The following is a 16,782-nucleotide window of genomic DNA, read 5'->3' as shown; positions in this document are numbered from 1 at the left end:
AAGATGTGGCATAGGCTCAAAAGGATATGACAAGAAACAAATGTATAAAAGGCCAACCTGACGAACAGTATATGCATGTAACATAAAAGCTAGAACTAGACATTTAACATAAAAAGTTATACATAAAAGGTGGTAATAATAATTATATAAGACAATGATGCTTTCTGTAATATCTTTCAATCTGAATGGTGTTACAGATAAACATAAAAAGAAAGAGTAGTGAACCATATTAAACAATACAGAGTGCAAATAGCTATGCTACAGGAGACACACCTGGAAAGAACTGAACAAGTGAATATGATAAAGAAAGGTTTTCAGGATGGTTATTCAGCGGAATATCTGGAACAAAGGAAAAGAGGAGTACTTATATTAATTGAAGGAGGAGCTTCAATACTGATAGAAGGGGAAAAAAAGATAATAATGGAAGATATATAGTACTAAGGGGCTACTGACAAGGGACGAGGATTACACTGGCATGCATTTACATTCCACCTAAAACTGCTATAATGGAGATTAAGAACATTTTGGGAGAAATAATCAGCTTTCAGCAAGGAATATTACTTATAAGTGGAGACTGGAATATGGTTTGCAACAATGAAGATGTGTCTGGGGGGGCTTAAGAGTGAAATATAACAAAGGAAGGTAGATTTTGAAGAAATTTATGAAAATGTTTGGTATGGAAGATGTGAAATCAGTACTAGGAGTTCAGAGTGACTACATATTATTCTCCAAGATACAAAAACAGGGCTAGGCTATATAGAATTTATAGCTCACAGGAACTTGTGCATTTAATTAAAGGTCTAAAAACGCACCCAATAACCATTTCAGATCATGCACCACATATAATTGAAATAAAAAAACAAGGTAATGAAATAAATATGAGACACTGGCGCTTTCCCACCTATCGGTGAAAAGAGAGGAATTTAAGGAATGGGTTTTGGAATTAATTCAGGAGCTACTAGAAAAGATAGAAATTTCTTTTGAAAATATACTAGGGAGTGAGATAAAATTAAAGTGGAGTTTAAAGCTAGAGTGGAAATAAAGGAAAGGGAGACATGGTTAAGAAAATAATTATTTAGAGGGACTAATAAGAAGTTATGTACCTACCATAACGTTCCATGTTAGTTGTCTTCTTCTCGCCTTCTTTCTTGCTGGACGGGTTCGGAGCCGATTCGGCCTATACTACAGCTCGAGAGCTATTTTTACTGGCTCAAGGCAGCCCTATATCCCACAATACCATGCGCTAACTCCCCAGATCTCGTTGGCAGCTAACACATAGTATAGTTTTATTGTTACCAAAAAAAAAGGCTTTATACAAAGATATGGTCTTCCTGCTGGTAATACTCATGATACGGATAACCCTGGATAACTATGTATCATGAAAGAGAAGGACTCAGAGACCTTCAAGTCTGTCCAGGCTAGGGGGCAGGAGGGAGGGATGCAAGAAAGAAGACGAGAAGAAGACAACTAACATGGAACGTTATGGTAGGTACATAACTTCTTAATGTTAAGTTGTCATTCTCGCCTTCATTCTTGCTGGATGGGACAGTGTCCCTAGCACCTTGGTCCTGGGTGGCTCAACGGAACAGACGCCTGAGTACGGTGGAACCAAAGTCAGCTCTATTTCTGGAGGCTATATCAAGTTTATAATGGGTAATAAAAGTATGTTGAGAAGCCCATGTAGCTGCTGCACAAATGGCATCTAATGGTAACCTTGCTTGAAAGGCTGTTGAGGTTGATAGTGCCCTGGTTGAATGAGCCTTAGGTCTTGAAGGGAGTTGTTTGTGTCTCAACTCGTAGACAAAGGTAATGATGGATGCTAACCATCTGGAAAGAGTTGCCTTTGATACCGGAAGTCCTTTCTTTCCTTCAGCATAAGAGAGGAAGAGCTGTTCTGACTTTCTGAATTGTTTTGTCCTGTCTAGATAATACCGCAGTTGACGATGAACATCCAAGGAATGTAGTTTCTGTTCAGCCCTGTTTGAATAATTTGGGAAGAAAACAGGCAAGTCAATAGTGTGGTTCAGATTTGATTCAGACGAGACTTTTGGTAGGAAGGAAGGATTCGTTCTGAGAGCTACCCTGTCTTTATGAAAAACCAAATAAGGTGGACGGACAGACAAGGCCTGAAGTTCCGACACCCTTCTGGCAGATGTTATAGCCACCAAAAACAGAGTTTTCCAAGAGAGAAGCTTGAGGGAATAAGAAGCTGCAGGCTCAAAGGGAGGGAGAATTAATGAAGTTAACACTAAATTTAAATCCCATTGTGGAGGAGGATCCTTAATGGGAGGTCTGAGCAAGAAGATGCCCTTAAGGAAAGCTTTACAGAGCTTATGTGACATAATATTGGTTTCCGAGAGCCCTACATGAAAATTGGCAATGGCCGCTAGTTGTACTCTGATAGCGGCCAACGACGACCCTGAATGAAAAAGCTCCGCTAGAAAATCTAGAACTTTATGAATTGGTGCATTAAAAGGATCTAAGGACCTAGCTTCTGCCCAGAACGAAAAACGCTTCCATTTACTCACATAAGTCTTCCTAGTATTGGACTTATGGGAGGCAAGAATGATATCACGGACAGGAAGAGAAATAAAGGGAAGCCTGGCTAAGGTTGGAAGTGGAGCAACCAAGCTGTGAGGTTGAGGGAGTGAAGAGACTGGTGCAGCTTGCTCGTCAGATGGGTCAAAAGGTCTGGAAATGGTTCCAGATGCCAGGGCTGTTCCAGTAGATGACGGTGCAGGAATGGAAACCATACTTGTTGAGGTCAGTACGGGGCAATGAGGATAATTTTGGATCTCAATGTGGTTGCTTTCTGAATTAATTGCAGAATCAACGGAAAGGGGGGAAAAGCGTATAGAAGACCCCGAGGCCAATCGTGGACAAGAGCGTCTCTGGGGGGATGGCCTGGTAGAGGGAAGAGTGTGAAGAAGTCGAGGCACTTGCTGTTTTGAGTTGTTGCGAAAAGGTCGCAGCAAGGCTGGCCCCACTTCTGGAAAATTCTCTCTCTGCTACCGCTTGATTTAGAGACCACTCGTGAGGCATGAGAATTGTTCTGCTCAGTCTGTCCGCTATGATGTTGGACCTCCCGGGGATGTGCGTTGCTATCAGAAACCGCTGAGAGGAGATCGCCCACTGCCAAAGTCTGAGTGCTTCTCGACACAGGGGGTAGGACTTTGTTCCGCACTGCTTGTTTATGTTCCACACTACAGACATATTGGCTGTTTGAACTGCTATAGTCCCCATGGGAAGAGAGTCCCGAAGGGCTTGCAATGATAAAAGCACTGCTCTCATCTCCAGGACATTTATGTGCAGGTGGCATTCTAATTGTTGCCATGTGCCCTGGACAGTCCTGCCCTGATAGTGCCCCCCCCCCACCCGATCAGGGAGGCATCTGTTGTCACCGTGGCAACTGGAGGGGGAAGAACAAAGGGTCTGCCCTGAAGAAGTTGAGGGGAGACCATCCACCAGGAGAGGTGTTGTTTGCAAGTTGGGGTTATCAAAATGTAGTGAGTCATTGGAAGCCGTTGAAAGGACCACTGAGAAAAAAAGCATCCACTGGAGAATTCTCATGTGGAAGTGGGCTAAGGGGAGAAGGAGAATCGCCGCTGCCATGAGGCCTAATGTTTTCAGTACTAACTTGACTTGAATTCTGTTGGACTGAAACAGAAACTGAACATTCCGCTGTATGTCTGTCACTCTCTGAGGTGGTAATGTTGCAGACATTTCTGTGGTGTTTAACATGGCGCCTATGAAGTTTATACATTGACAAGGCGACAAGGAGGATTTTGCGAAATTTATGGAAATACCTAGTTTGTTGCAAATGCGAATGGTGTAATCCCTGGGTATGATAAGATGCTGCTTGGTGGTAGCGGTAATGAGCCAGTCGTCTAAATATGGAAACACCTGGAATCCTTTTTGTCTCAGATGAGCCGTGACCACTGTCAAACATTTGGTGAACACCCGGGGGGCTGTGGTGAGACCAAAGGGCAGGGCTCTGAATTGGTAATGACTGGCTCCCAGCCGGAAGCGGAGAAACCTCCTGGAGCGCCTGTGTATCTTTACATGATAGTACGCATCCTGAAGGTTTAACGAGCACATCCAGTTGTCTCTGCCCAAGAAGGGCAGAATGGACTGCAGCGTTACCATCCGAAATTTTGTCTTCTGCACAGACTTGTTCATTCTGCTGAGGTCCAAAATGGGTCTCCAGTCTCCTGTCTTTTTTGGTACCAAAAAGAACCTGGAGTAAATTCTGGATCCTAGCTGGTCTGCTGGGACTGCCTGGATGACTCTTTTTTTCTAACAGCTTTTTTATCTCTAGCTGTGCCTGACCCCTCTGTGCGGGTGGTACGTCTGGGAGGGGTCTCGGCGATTGGATCGGAGGGGAAATGAAGGGGATTTTGTAACCTTCGGATATGATCAACTGTACCCATTTGTCTTGAGAGAGGGATTACCAGGCTTCCGGGTACAGAGATAATCTTCCCCCGACTGCCTCCGAAGGTGGACAGTCAGGCAGCTTCTCAGGGATGCTGAAAGGGTTGGTCAGGGAAAGATTCCCTGGAACCCTGGTTCTGTGGACCCCCTCTGCCCTTGGGGTGGCGTCTATTATTGTTCCCCCCTCTGCCTCTGGGGGGAAGTTCACCACATGCGGCAGGCGCGACTCCCTGTGGTTTGCGGAACCACATCTTTCCACCCTTCTGACCTTTAGGGTATGGTCTAGATGGTGTGGAAAAGTGGGCTCCCACAGCAGAGAGTCTTACCATCTTGCTCGCACCTGGTGAGGGTAGTCTTCACCTGAGGTCCAAACAACTCTGAACCATCAAATGAGGTGTTGGTGAAGGACGCCTTGAAGGGATCAGCAAAATTACAGAGTCGCATCCAGGCGTAACGTCACAATGCAACACCTGTGCCTGCGGCCCTACTCGCTCCATCGGCTGCATAAGAGATAAGCCGCATGGAGGAGTTGGCAATGGAATTCAGGGTAGCCAGCTGGGAGTTAATCTTGTCCTGATACCCTGCAGCAGAAGGATCCTGTATGGTTTCACCCAGTTCTTTGAGCAAATCTCTCTGAAGGTGGGTGAAATGACAAATAGTTCAGCGACCGCATGGCAAAGGTCGCTGAAGCAAATGTCTGCTTCCCGTACCTGTCCATAGTCCTAGAGTCTTTGTTAGGAGGATGAACAGGTACAGAAGGATCAGCTAATTCCTTCTTAGTGGTGGCTGCTACCACCATAGCATCTACCGAGACACCCTTGGTCAGAAATGGTTGGTCTACCGGAGCACAAATAAATTTAAAAGGCCTCCTAGGGGTAGGTTCCATCGAGTCAGGAGCTGCCCACGCCTTTCTGGCCACTACTTCCATCAGTGGGTCGAAAGGAAGGGACACCCAGGAGGTGGAAGGGCGTGACCCAAAAGCGTCAAGGTAAACCGACTCGTCCTCAGAGGGTTTGAGGGTGGACCAATTCCCCCTCTGTTTTAGGATCCCTAGGATGTCTGAAAAGGAGACATCCTCAGTGGGGGATCTCGGGGAAACCTCCGACTCATCCAAGTCGGTGTCCAAAGTGAGAGACTCGAGGGAGTCCACGTGCTTCCTCTTGCACTTTGTTTTCCTAGGGGGTTCCCCTGAAACTTCAGGGGAGGCCTCGGACGAAGAAGAGACACCCAAAGTGGGTACCCTGCGCTTTGGATCTGTGCTATCAGTTTCAAGAGGATCACCAGAGACCGTAACAGGCACTGTAGAGGGAGGAGCTGAAGGAACCAACCTTGGAGCGGACACCGGATCCAGCACGCTCCTCATCACCTCAAAGGCCCCCCCCCTATCAGGCACCGAAGACAGCCCTGGCTCCGAGGATACCAGGACCGCCCCCGGCACCGACAGAGAAGGCTCCGAGAATGATGTCGGGGCCGAACTAACCAGAGCCGACGCTCCGAGAGGGAGAACGGGGTCGGACAAGGGTCCGATGCCACTCGCCCCCTCGGAGCCGACGGACAATGGAGTCTCGGCGCCCGGACCTCTCCATGGACGGCACCAATGAAGAGGTCAGAGCCAACGACGTCGGAGCCGAAGGTGGGAGTATCGGCTCCAATGTGGGCAAGGTCCCGGTTCCGATAAACTCTGGCTCCGAACTCAACTGAAGAGTCGGAGGAGGAATCAAAAGTGGTACCGAGGGAGTCACAGTCTGATGAGATGGGCTTTGAATTATTTGGGCCAGTACCTGGGATTTGAGTAGTCTACTGACCACCCTCTCAATGTCATGGTCGGACAGCCTGGAAGACCTGGAAGAATGAGTCCTATGACTCTGCTCCGACAGTAAGGGTGATGTTGGAGCCGATCGAACGGACTCTACTGAGGGCGATCTAGAGCGCGTGTGTGCTGTTGTCGGCTCCGAAAAGGGTTTCGGAGTGGGCAAAGTCTTGCTCGCATCGGATCCGGCCGGAGCCGATGTCGGAGCACTTTCGGTTCCGCCAGCCATCGACTCAGAAGCTGGAGGTGAGGGTTTGGCGGGCTTGGGCGACTTCCCCGAGCCAGGCTTAAACAGGGAGTCGTCGGACTTCAATAAGCCCCTCAAAATCAACTTATTACGGCGTTCCTGCAGGACTCTTGAACTAAATCCGTGACACACGGAACAAGAGTCCTGCAGGTGCAAGGGTCCTAAACAATAAACACAAGAAGTGTGACCGTCTGTCAGAGACATCTTCTGACAGCACGAGTCACACTTCTTGAATCCTGAAATCTTAGTGTCTTTAGACATTATGGTGGACACTAAGAGTCAACACAGTCAGCACTCACAACTCACACTCAAATTCTAACACAAGGGGAGAAGTTAAAGGACTGACTCACAAACACACTAAAAAACTGAACTATAGGAAAACTATAGAAAAGCTAAGGCCCGAAGGCCCGTCTATAAGTTTGACTAAAAAGGGGGGAAGGGCTTAACAAATTTTTAGCTAATACGATTTTAGGATTAGGTAATACAATGGGGAATATAATAAGATAGGGAATCTAACCTTTTACCTAAAAAAACTACACAAAAAGTTCTTAACTGACCTAAGCCGGTAAAAACGCAACCTCGCAGTGAAGCGGCAAACGACATCTGGGGAGTTAGCGCATGGTATTGTGGGATATAGGGCTGCCTCGAGCCGGTAAATAGCTCTCGAGCTATAGTATAGGCCGAGTTGGAGCCGAGGATCGGCTCCGAACCCATCCAGCAAGAATGAAGGCGAGAATGACAACTTAACATCAAATGTTAAAGTATTGCAAAACGGGGAAATCCCTATGAACAAGAAAAGGGGCAACTGCAGAATGCTAAAAGGAAAATAAGGGATTACCTCGATAATATGCAAGGGTTTAGAAAGGTTGCTGTTAAGCCAATGTTTTTTTGATAATAATTCTAGAGCACAAAAAAAGAGCAACGACTCAGACAACAGAAAGTAGAAAGGACGGTCACCAACAAGGAAGATAAGAGCTCCTGTGGAAGTATTAAAAATATTTCAGAAATGTTATGAAAGTTTGTATAAAGCAGAGAAATATGGAAATCAAGAAAAGGTACAAATGGAAATGTTTATGGAAGAATTAAATATGCCAATGCTAGAAGTACATGAGGCTCAATGACTAACAGGATAGGAAGACATGAGAAAAAATGGCTACATATAACCGATCTGCACAACCCCCCCCCCCCCTGGAAATGTGAAAGCTAGGAGGGAAAAAAAAAACTGATAAAAATCTGAAAGGTTTTGTTTAACAGTACTTTAAGAGGAGAAGTACCAGCATCCTGGAAGTAGGCTGTGGTAACGGTAATACCAAAAGAGGGTAAAGATCCATCGGATCCAGCTTCATATAGGCCCATTTCAATGCTAAACCATGATTATAAAGTGTTTATGTCTGAAACGGCTAAAAGAATTCCAAATGTGTTACCAAAATTGACAGATATGGATCAGTGTGGTTTTGTGGAGGAGAGGCAAACATTTGACAATATTAACAGAACACTGATGATCCAAAGGAAGCAGAATGTAAGAAAATACAGGTGGATCTTTATGCAGAGAAAGTATTTGACAGTGTAGACTGGGACTTCATGAGCAGGGCAACGGAAGCATCTGCTTTCCCCTGATACAATTATAAGGCTGATTAGGAGTATATATGAGGGATCGGAAGTGAAAATTAAAGTCCTCTCTGATAACTTCTGCTTGAGTAGAGGAACCAGGCAAGGTTGTCCACTTTCCTCTGTGTTGGCTGCATTATATTTAGAACCATTGGCAAAGAAAATAAGGGACTCAGAAATTCAAGGATATAATTTTTATGATAGTCAGGAAAAGCTGGATCTATATGCAGATGATATTATTTTATACATGACAAAACCAGAAAAGGGCATCACAGTGTTGTAGAATATTTGAAGACAGTTTCAGATCTTCTCGGGATACAAAATTAATGATGCTAAAACAAAGGCAACAGCGGTGAATTATGTACCCACACATGAATTGGTCCAACAATATCCATATTTATAGGGACATGACAAAATGAAGTATTTAGGAGTATGGATTAGAAATGATTCTGTTGTGGCAGCTAAGGATATGTGGGAAGAGACTAATGGAGATGAATACTAACATGCTAGTCCCTTTAGTCTTATACACAGGTCAGGCATATTTTTATCAACCAGAGGAGAAGCTGTAGACAGCAATTAAAAAAAAGAGTTGAAGGATTTTATCTGGGAAAGGAAGACAGCAAGGGTTAAGTGGGATAAGCTAATTCTTCCAATAGAACAAGGTGGACTACGATTACCCAATTTGAGGGGGTATTTTACAGCAACCCAGTTAAGGCTCTTACATAACACAAGCAGATAACTATAATTCAAAGTGGAAATGAATGACGATGATACAGAGGAGAAACTCAAGAAATAAGGAGAGCTTGGGATTTTGGATGCAGACTCTGAAGGAGAACAACAAAAATCATACACAGCATTCTATTCATAAAATAGCAGCAAGTATTTTAAGAAAGTATAGTTGTGTACACTTACCATAAATGCAGATGTTCGAGTGTATACACTGTTGCAGTTATTACATTTGGGTAATCTGCTGGCAGGTTGCCCTCAGTCGGCCTGATTAACAAAGTCTTGGGTCCTGTATCGGTTGCTGTCCCTTCTTCCATGACATCAGATAGTCAGGGGTATAAAACATGCAGCCGATGCCATTACATCAGTTTTTCTTGCCCCAGATGTCAGGTGTTCCCCAAATGGGGAGCAATATATATATATATATATATATATATATATATATATGTAAATATTTAAAAAACACAAAAAATATGCCTCCAAACAAAAGCAAAGGGGAGCAATATATATATATATATATATATATATATATATTTATATATATATATATATATATATATATATATATATATATATATATATATATACATAAATATATATATATATATATATATATATATATATATATATATGTAAATATTTAAAAAACACAAAAAATATGCCTCCAAACAAAAGCAAATACACCAAAAAGGCTTTTAAGCATAGTAAAAGAAAGGAGTGGTATAGTAAGAGAGAAAAACAGGGAGATGGAGGGTGGGTAACCAGGACTGCAACAGTGAATATAATCGAACATCTACATCTATGGTAAGTGTACACAACTGTATTATGTTCTTTGTGTTTCACTGTTGCAGTCATTACATTTGGGAAGAATCCCAAAGCTATGGTTGGGAAGACGGACTTATACAGCATTAGGAGCAGCTATAAGGCCCTGCAGAACAGCAGTGGCAAAGCCAGCTCTGGATTTGGAGAAGAGAGGTAAATGGTAATGTTTGGTGAATGTATGAACTGAGCTCCAGGTAGCAGCTTCTAGAATGTCTCTGGTAGGAACCCCTCTGAGAAATGCTGCAGAAGTAGATGCAGCCCTGATGGAATGAGATCTGATCCCCTTTGGGGTAGGTTTACCATGGTGCATATAGCAGAAACAAATACAATGGCTTATCTATTTGGAAATAGTCTGCTTTGAAATAGCCTTTCCCTCTGCCCCTGCAGCAAATAACACCAATAGTTGTTCAGATTTTCTTAGAGATTTTGCCCTGTTTAAGTAGCATCTGAGTTGTCTGTGTACATCCAATGAATGCAGAATACGCTCACCCTTGTTCTGTAAATTGGGGAAGAAAGTTGGCAGATGAATGGTCTGGTTAAGAGCCACACTGGATACCACCTTAGGCATGAAAGATGGATTGGTCCTGAGAGCCACCCTGTCTGGATGAAAAATAATAAAAGGCTCCACTGCCATAACAGCCTGTAATTCTGAAATCCTTCTAGCTTAAGTGACTGCTACAAGGAAAGCTGTTTTCCAGGAGAGAAATTTTCCGTCTGCAGAAGTAGCTGGCTCAAAAGGAGGGAGAGTGAGTTTTTCCAAAACAAAACTGAGGTCCCATGCAGGAATTGGTGCTCTCCTGGGAGGTCTTACATTTTTGGCCCTTCTGAGATACTGTATTAACAGAGGCTGAGAGAAGAGGGGAGATTCTGTGTTGTAATGAACTGAAATGGCAGAGGCATGGATTTTTATGGAAGAAAAAGATAGGTCCTTGTGAAGCATCTCAGTTAAGTATTGCAGAATCTGAGGAATATCGGGCATTGCTGTGCTTATTCATTGTGATTGGTTCCAGGCATATAATCTTTTCCATTTGTCAGCATACGATATTCTAGTACTAGGCCTTCTAGCCCCCAAAATGACATCCATCACAGATTTGCTGAGGGATGCCAAGGGTGAAATTAGTTGATTAGCCACGCTGCAAGATTCAGTCTGGAGCTGAGTGTGCAGAATTTGGTAGTTCTGCTGAGACAGTAGGTAGGGTGTCTGAGACAGGTGCCATGGAGGAAGGTGTGACACATTGCGCAGGAGAGGGTACCAGTGTTGGTGAGGCCAGTCTGGAGCAATAAGAATCATTTTTGGTTTGTCCAGTTTGACTTTTAGTAGAAATTTGGAGAGCAGAGGCAGAGGAGGAAAAGCATAGACTGTTAGTTTTTTCCAGATAAATGATAGAGCATCCACTTTCCAAGCTTTTTTGTGATGAATTCTTGTGCAGAATTTGTCCAATTGATAGTTCTGGAGTGAGGCAAAAAGATCTATGTCTGGGCTCCCCCATTTGCGTGTCAACATGTTGAAAACTTGTGGCTCCAGTTTCCATTCGTGTTGGTCCATAAGCTTTCTGCTTAGTTCGTCTGCCAGACTATTTAGCTTTCCTGGCAGGAACTGAGCTTGTAGTTGTAGTTAACAGGTCAAGGCCGTGTTCTACAATGCCATGGCTAGTCTGCAAAGAGGGTAGGAATGTGTACCCCCCCCTGCTTGTTTATGTACCACATAACTGTGGTGCTGTCTGTCTTTATCATTAGTTTTCCTGGATGAAGGTAGTCCTTCAAGGCTGTCAGTGCATTCTGTACAACTAGCATCGCTTTCTGATTGATATGTAGGTGCATTTGATTGGGCTCCATTTGCCCTGAATGCACTTCCCTGCCAGATGTGCCCCCCAAGCATAGTCTGATGCGTCTGTAGTCAGGGTTTGGGTGGCAGGGGGTGGAGTGAATGGCAGTCTCTTGTTTTGGTGGCAGGCCTCTGCCCACCATAGGAACTCTAGTTGCAGGCAAGGTATAATAGGAATCATTGTTTCCAGACTGTGACAATGTTGACTCCATAAACTTTTTAAGTACCACTGAAGTTTCCTCATATGCAGTCTTGCATATGGAATTAGAAGAATGCAGGAGGCCATGAACCCCAAGGCTTGCAGATAGCAGGGTTTTTGTGGCCACCTGTTTGAAGTAAGTCACCAATTGAATTTGCTTTTCTGGCGTAAGGTAAACGTCATCTGGGCAGTTGTATTCAAGCTTACACCCAGGAATGTATTTTTTGAAAGGGTACCAATTGTGATTTCTTTTCGTTTATGGTGTACCCTAGACAAGTTAGAACCCTTTTTACAAATGCCAGATGCTTTAGAAGAATGTCCTTGTTTTCTGCCTGAATTAGACAATTGTCTAGGGATGGATATATCTGAATATTTCATTGCCTGCAAAATGCAATTACTGGTGCCAGGCACTTTGTGAAGACCCTGGGTGCAGTAGATAAGCTAAAGGGCAGTGCAGAGAACTGGTAATGCATGCAGCCTGCTTTGAAGTGGAGGTATCCGCTGCAAGATTCCCTGATTAGGATATGCAGGTAAGCCTCTTTTAAGTCTAGAGTTACCAATGAGGCATCTTTGCCAGCATAGGTAGTAACTGTTGAAGAGTCAGCATCTTGAATTTTGGAATGTCCAGAAATGTGTTTAGAATGGATAAGTCCAGAATTGGACGCCATGATTTGTCTTTTCTGGGTACCAGGAAAAGTCTGGAATAGAAACCTTGTCCCTTTTCCTCTTCTGGTACTGACTGAATAGCCCCCATGTTCATGAGGGACAGAACTTGTTTCTGGGCCTCTGCCCACTGATTTGGGGGCAGATCTGGCCATCCGTTTGGCATTGGCAACATGTGGAAATGAAATCTGTATCCCTGGGATACTATATTTAAAACCCATTTGTCCTGGGTAATAAGTTGCCAGTTTCGAGCATGAAGTGCCAGTTTTTCCCCCAAAGGGGCGGCTAAAAGGTAAGTGCTTGGTGATTGTAGAGGGAAGTCATTGAGACTGTTTACCATAGGGAGGTGCCTTGTTGCTTCCAGATTTGGAGGTGGAGGCACCTCATTGTTTTGTTCTAAAAGTTCCCTATGATTGAAACCTGGAGCCTTTGGAATGTCTTGATTTGACTTGAGCGGCTCTCGAGGGGACTGGAAAGGACCAGTTCTTAGTAGGCCAGTGCCTACTAAATCTTGGAGGTTGCACTTGTAAGAAATCTTTCACAGTTTGCATAGATTTAGCTTTATCTTTCATCTTTTTAAAAACTTCTTCAGCGTTATTACCAAAGAGACGGTCCTGTTGTAAAGGAGCATCCAACAATTTTGCTTTAACTTGGTCAGGCATAGTTTGCTCTTTGAGCCAAGCATGCCTTCTTAGCACAGATCCAGTTATAGCGGCCCTGCAAGAGGCCTCCAAGGAATCAAAACCACATTGCAAAGTATGTTTTCCAACTTGTTCACCTGAATGCAATAAATTCTGCAAATCTTTATTTTCCACACAGTCAGAAATTAACATCATTTTCTGTTTAAGTCGTCCCATGACATGCTGTTGATATTTAAGCATATGAAATTGACAGTTTAAAGCCCTTATTGCCAAGGTTGCAGACGTGTAAACCTTCTTACCCCATCTATCCAGCGCCCTGGAATCTCTATCAGAAGGGGTAGGATTTTTAGCAGTAGAGGCCTTAACGCCCTTTGGACCCTGAGAAATGGTTTCAGGATCAGCAATAGGATTTTTAAAAAGGAATTTGTGGGAGTCAGGAACCCTGTAGTATCTGTCTGGCTTATAAGGAGCAGGAGGCAGAGAATCAGGAGTCATACTAGATTCTGAAAAAACATTATCAACAATGTCTAGAACGGGAGGTGTGGCCAAAAGCCTGTGCTGAGGAAGAAGAAGAAAATCCCTAAGCCTCTTTTTAGATTCAGAGAAATCCTGACTTTCCCAGTGGAAATGTTCCCTTAAGGCATGTAAAGCTTCCCCAAAAGAAAAATCCTCAGGGGGAAAAGCAGAAGGAATGGAATCCTCTGCATCAGAGTCCTCATAAGTAGGGATAGACAAATCCTGTTCATTAGAAGAGTCAGAAGAAATAGAATCCTGTTCAGAAGATTCATAGTCAATGTCTTGCCTAGGCCTCTTAGAAGGAGGGGGTTGGCTACCCCTGATCAGAGTAATTAAATCTTCAGCCATTTTGATCATTTGTTTTTTAGGCATAGGGGCCTGCACATGTGGCCCAGGCGTCGGTGTTTTAGACATAGATTTAGATTTTGGCCTTTGTTTTGAAGATGGCGTTGGTCTAATATACAAATCTGTAGGCCTGAAAACACCCTCAGAAGCCGGTGCCTGCACAGCGGTTCCGGACCCATCCAAGGTAGAGACATCCACGGGTTCCATACTTGAAGCATCCCGCGGCATACCGGACTCCGAATGGGTCTCAGTAGAGGCCTGCAAATCAGAAGTAGCGGGTATCAGGGGCTGTGAAAGCGCCTCACTGAGTACCGGTGAACCGGCGACTGGCTTAGGAGAAGCGTCGTCAGTTTTGCACCTCGACGGTCTGTCTCTGTCTTTTTCTTTGCGTTTTTTAGGTATTCCAGTAGTTGGATTGCTAACCGATGACATGTCTGGATAATTAAATCTTGAGCCAAAATATTTAGAAGCAAAAATATACAGACGTTTAATCGTGCGTTGATTAAATTTAGCATAAAACCAACAGCAAGGCACGCTGTGGTCAGGGCTTAGGCAAGGAATACAGTACAAATGAAAATCCTTATGAGGTATTTGCTTCCCACAAGTAATGCAGTTATTAACTTTTACTGACATCGGTAAGGAGCAAGAAAAAGTTTCCCCAATGGGATACTTAGCTTTTAGTTGAAGACTTCGGTTCTGAAACTCGAAAACGAAAATTTCAAGAGTCAGCCGACCAGCACTTGCGAACTGCTTCTTGCTTCGGGCACCGCGTGGCAAGAAAGACTGATGTAATGGCATCGGCTGCATGTTTTATACCCCTGACGACCTGACGTCATGGAAGAAGGGACAGCAACTGACGCAGAACCCAAGACTTTGTTAATCAGGCCGACTGAGGGCAACCTGCCAGCAGATTACCCAAATGTAATAATTGCATCAGTGAAACACGAAGAACATCTAAACCAGCACAAGAATGGAAAAAAGAGATTCTGCCGAGAGGGATGACTGTGGTTAAGGATACAGATAATGGGGAAGAGGGGGCTGGAATTTATTGGAGAAAACTGGCAAAGGAACCAAGGTACTGGGAGCAAATAACTAGAAAGGGAAAGGTAATAGAATGGGAAGAGGCCAAGAATTTATTTGGACTGCAGGTTACAGACTGAATTCCACATCAAGGATTGATACCAGAGTACAGGCAAAGAGAAAGAAATGGGGGGGGGGGGGGTCCCTAAATGAAAGACCAGCACTTGTAGAGTTTTTTAATAGAATCTAGGACAGAAACTGCCTTTAAAAAGGAATAATAAGTACAGCATATAAAATATTGCATGATAATTATAAAAATCAGAGGAGCTTAGAAAGGATTGGGAAGAGAGATTGGATAAGCAATTCACAAAGAGACAATGGGGGAATATGTGTATATCGCTCAAATATGCAACAAAGTCTTGAAGATTTATGATATTTGCCTGGAAGTGTTTACATGGGTATTTTTATACCCCAAGTAGATTCCAAAGAATTTTTCATCAAGTATATAGCAACTGTTGGAGGTGTGACAGGCAATAAAGAGGTGGCAACTGCGGTGGTGGTGCTGTGGTAGCGTTGTCGCCTCACAGTTAGATGTTGCACATTCGATTCTCAGTTCGAGCGTCTTCTGTGTGTCGACATGCGTGAATGGACGTTCCTTCGCTGAAGGTTGTGTGTTAGGCCCGGCAAGCCAGCATGTAAAACTCTACTGCCAATCAGTAGCGGACTGGAGTTCCGCTGTGGCGACCCCTAACTGGGAAAAGCCGAAAGACAGTTTAGTTTAATGAGCTGGAAGACTTTGGGGATTCCCTGCAGACTGCTCTGTTGGAGATGCTGGGTGAGCAGATTGGATTGACTGGGAAGATGATTTTTTTTTTTTTTGAGCTATGATACAGAATCGGAATTGCCTAGACATAGTAAAGCCCTGTTGAATCTAACTATGGTGGCTGTCCAAATAGTAATTACTAGAAAATGGGAAATCAAAGTCTAGACCAAATTTACTAGACATAGTGAATACAGTAACAGAGATACAACAACTGGAATTGGGATCTTTAGAAAAGGGAAGGAGCAAACTACATAGGAAAAAATGGGAATTGTTGGAACAATATATGCAGAGAAGGAACGAGGTTCAAGAGGCAGGATTTGGATGAACCATATGATGTTTAGCTGACAATAACTGGATAGATTATAAGTGATGTATAATGTTTGCAGCTACAGTTGTTTCAATGGTGTCTGTGATGTATAATGTTTGCAACTAAAGTGGTGTCAATGTTGTTTGTTTTTCATTTATATAAATGTAAGCTTGCCTATGTTGTACATGATAATTTAACAAAGATGTTTATTGAAATAAAAATGGTGGAATCAAAGGATGCTCTGGACCTACACTGCAGGCTGAGCTTGTCATGCGAGACAAAAGTATTTACTGTAGATCATGTAGCCATTGTACAAATATCATCAACAGGGGCACTGCTAAAGAAGGCTGTAGAGGCAGCAACCTCACTTGCAGACTGTGTTTTTGGCTTAGAGAACACAGACAACCCCTTTGGCTCTATAAACAAAAGTAATGCAGAGAGATAGCCACATAGAGACAGTAACCTCAAATACACTGGAATTTAGTTTTGCATTGGTGAAGGAAGCAAGCAACTGATCACAGATCCTAAAATCCTCTGTATGATGTAAATAAAAATCACAACTGATGGTGAACATCTAACAAGTGGTGAAGGAAATATTCATCCTAACTGGAGAAATTTAGGAAGGCTGGCAAATTAAGACATTTTGAAGGCCACCTTGGGAAGGAAAGCTGGATTAGTCCAGAGAGAAACTACAAAAAAAAAAAAAAAATCAAATATGGAGGTTTACATGATAAGCCCTGCAAATGTGAAATCCTCTTAGCTGATGTCAAAGTAGCTGCAAGTATAACTGTGCCTTAGT

At 43.5% G+C, this 16,782-nt stretch overlaps 1 protein-coding gene across 1 annotated transcript in view; it reads right to left on the bottom strand.

Annotated features, from left to right (window-relative positions):
• Positions 1-16,782, bottom strand: part of JAM3 (junctional adhesion molecule 3) — a 1,464,991-nt gene that overhangs the window by 510,943 nt on the left and 937,266 nt on the right. The gene's annotated exons all lie outside the window — the stretch shown is intronic.

Source organism: Protopterus annectens, chromosome 8.part0, assembly GCF_019279795.1.
Source record: "Protopterus annectens isolate FY-2018-M chromosome 8.part0, PAN1.0, whole genome shotgun sequence".
NCBI lineage: Eukaryota > Metazoa > Chordata > Ceratodontiformes > Protopteridae > Protopterus > Protopterus annectens.
Note: the sequence above shows the minus strand (reverse complement) of the source record. Positions and strands in the feature narration are given on the sequence as shown.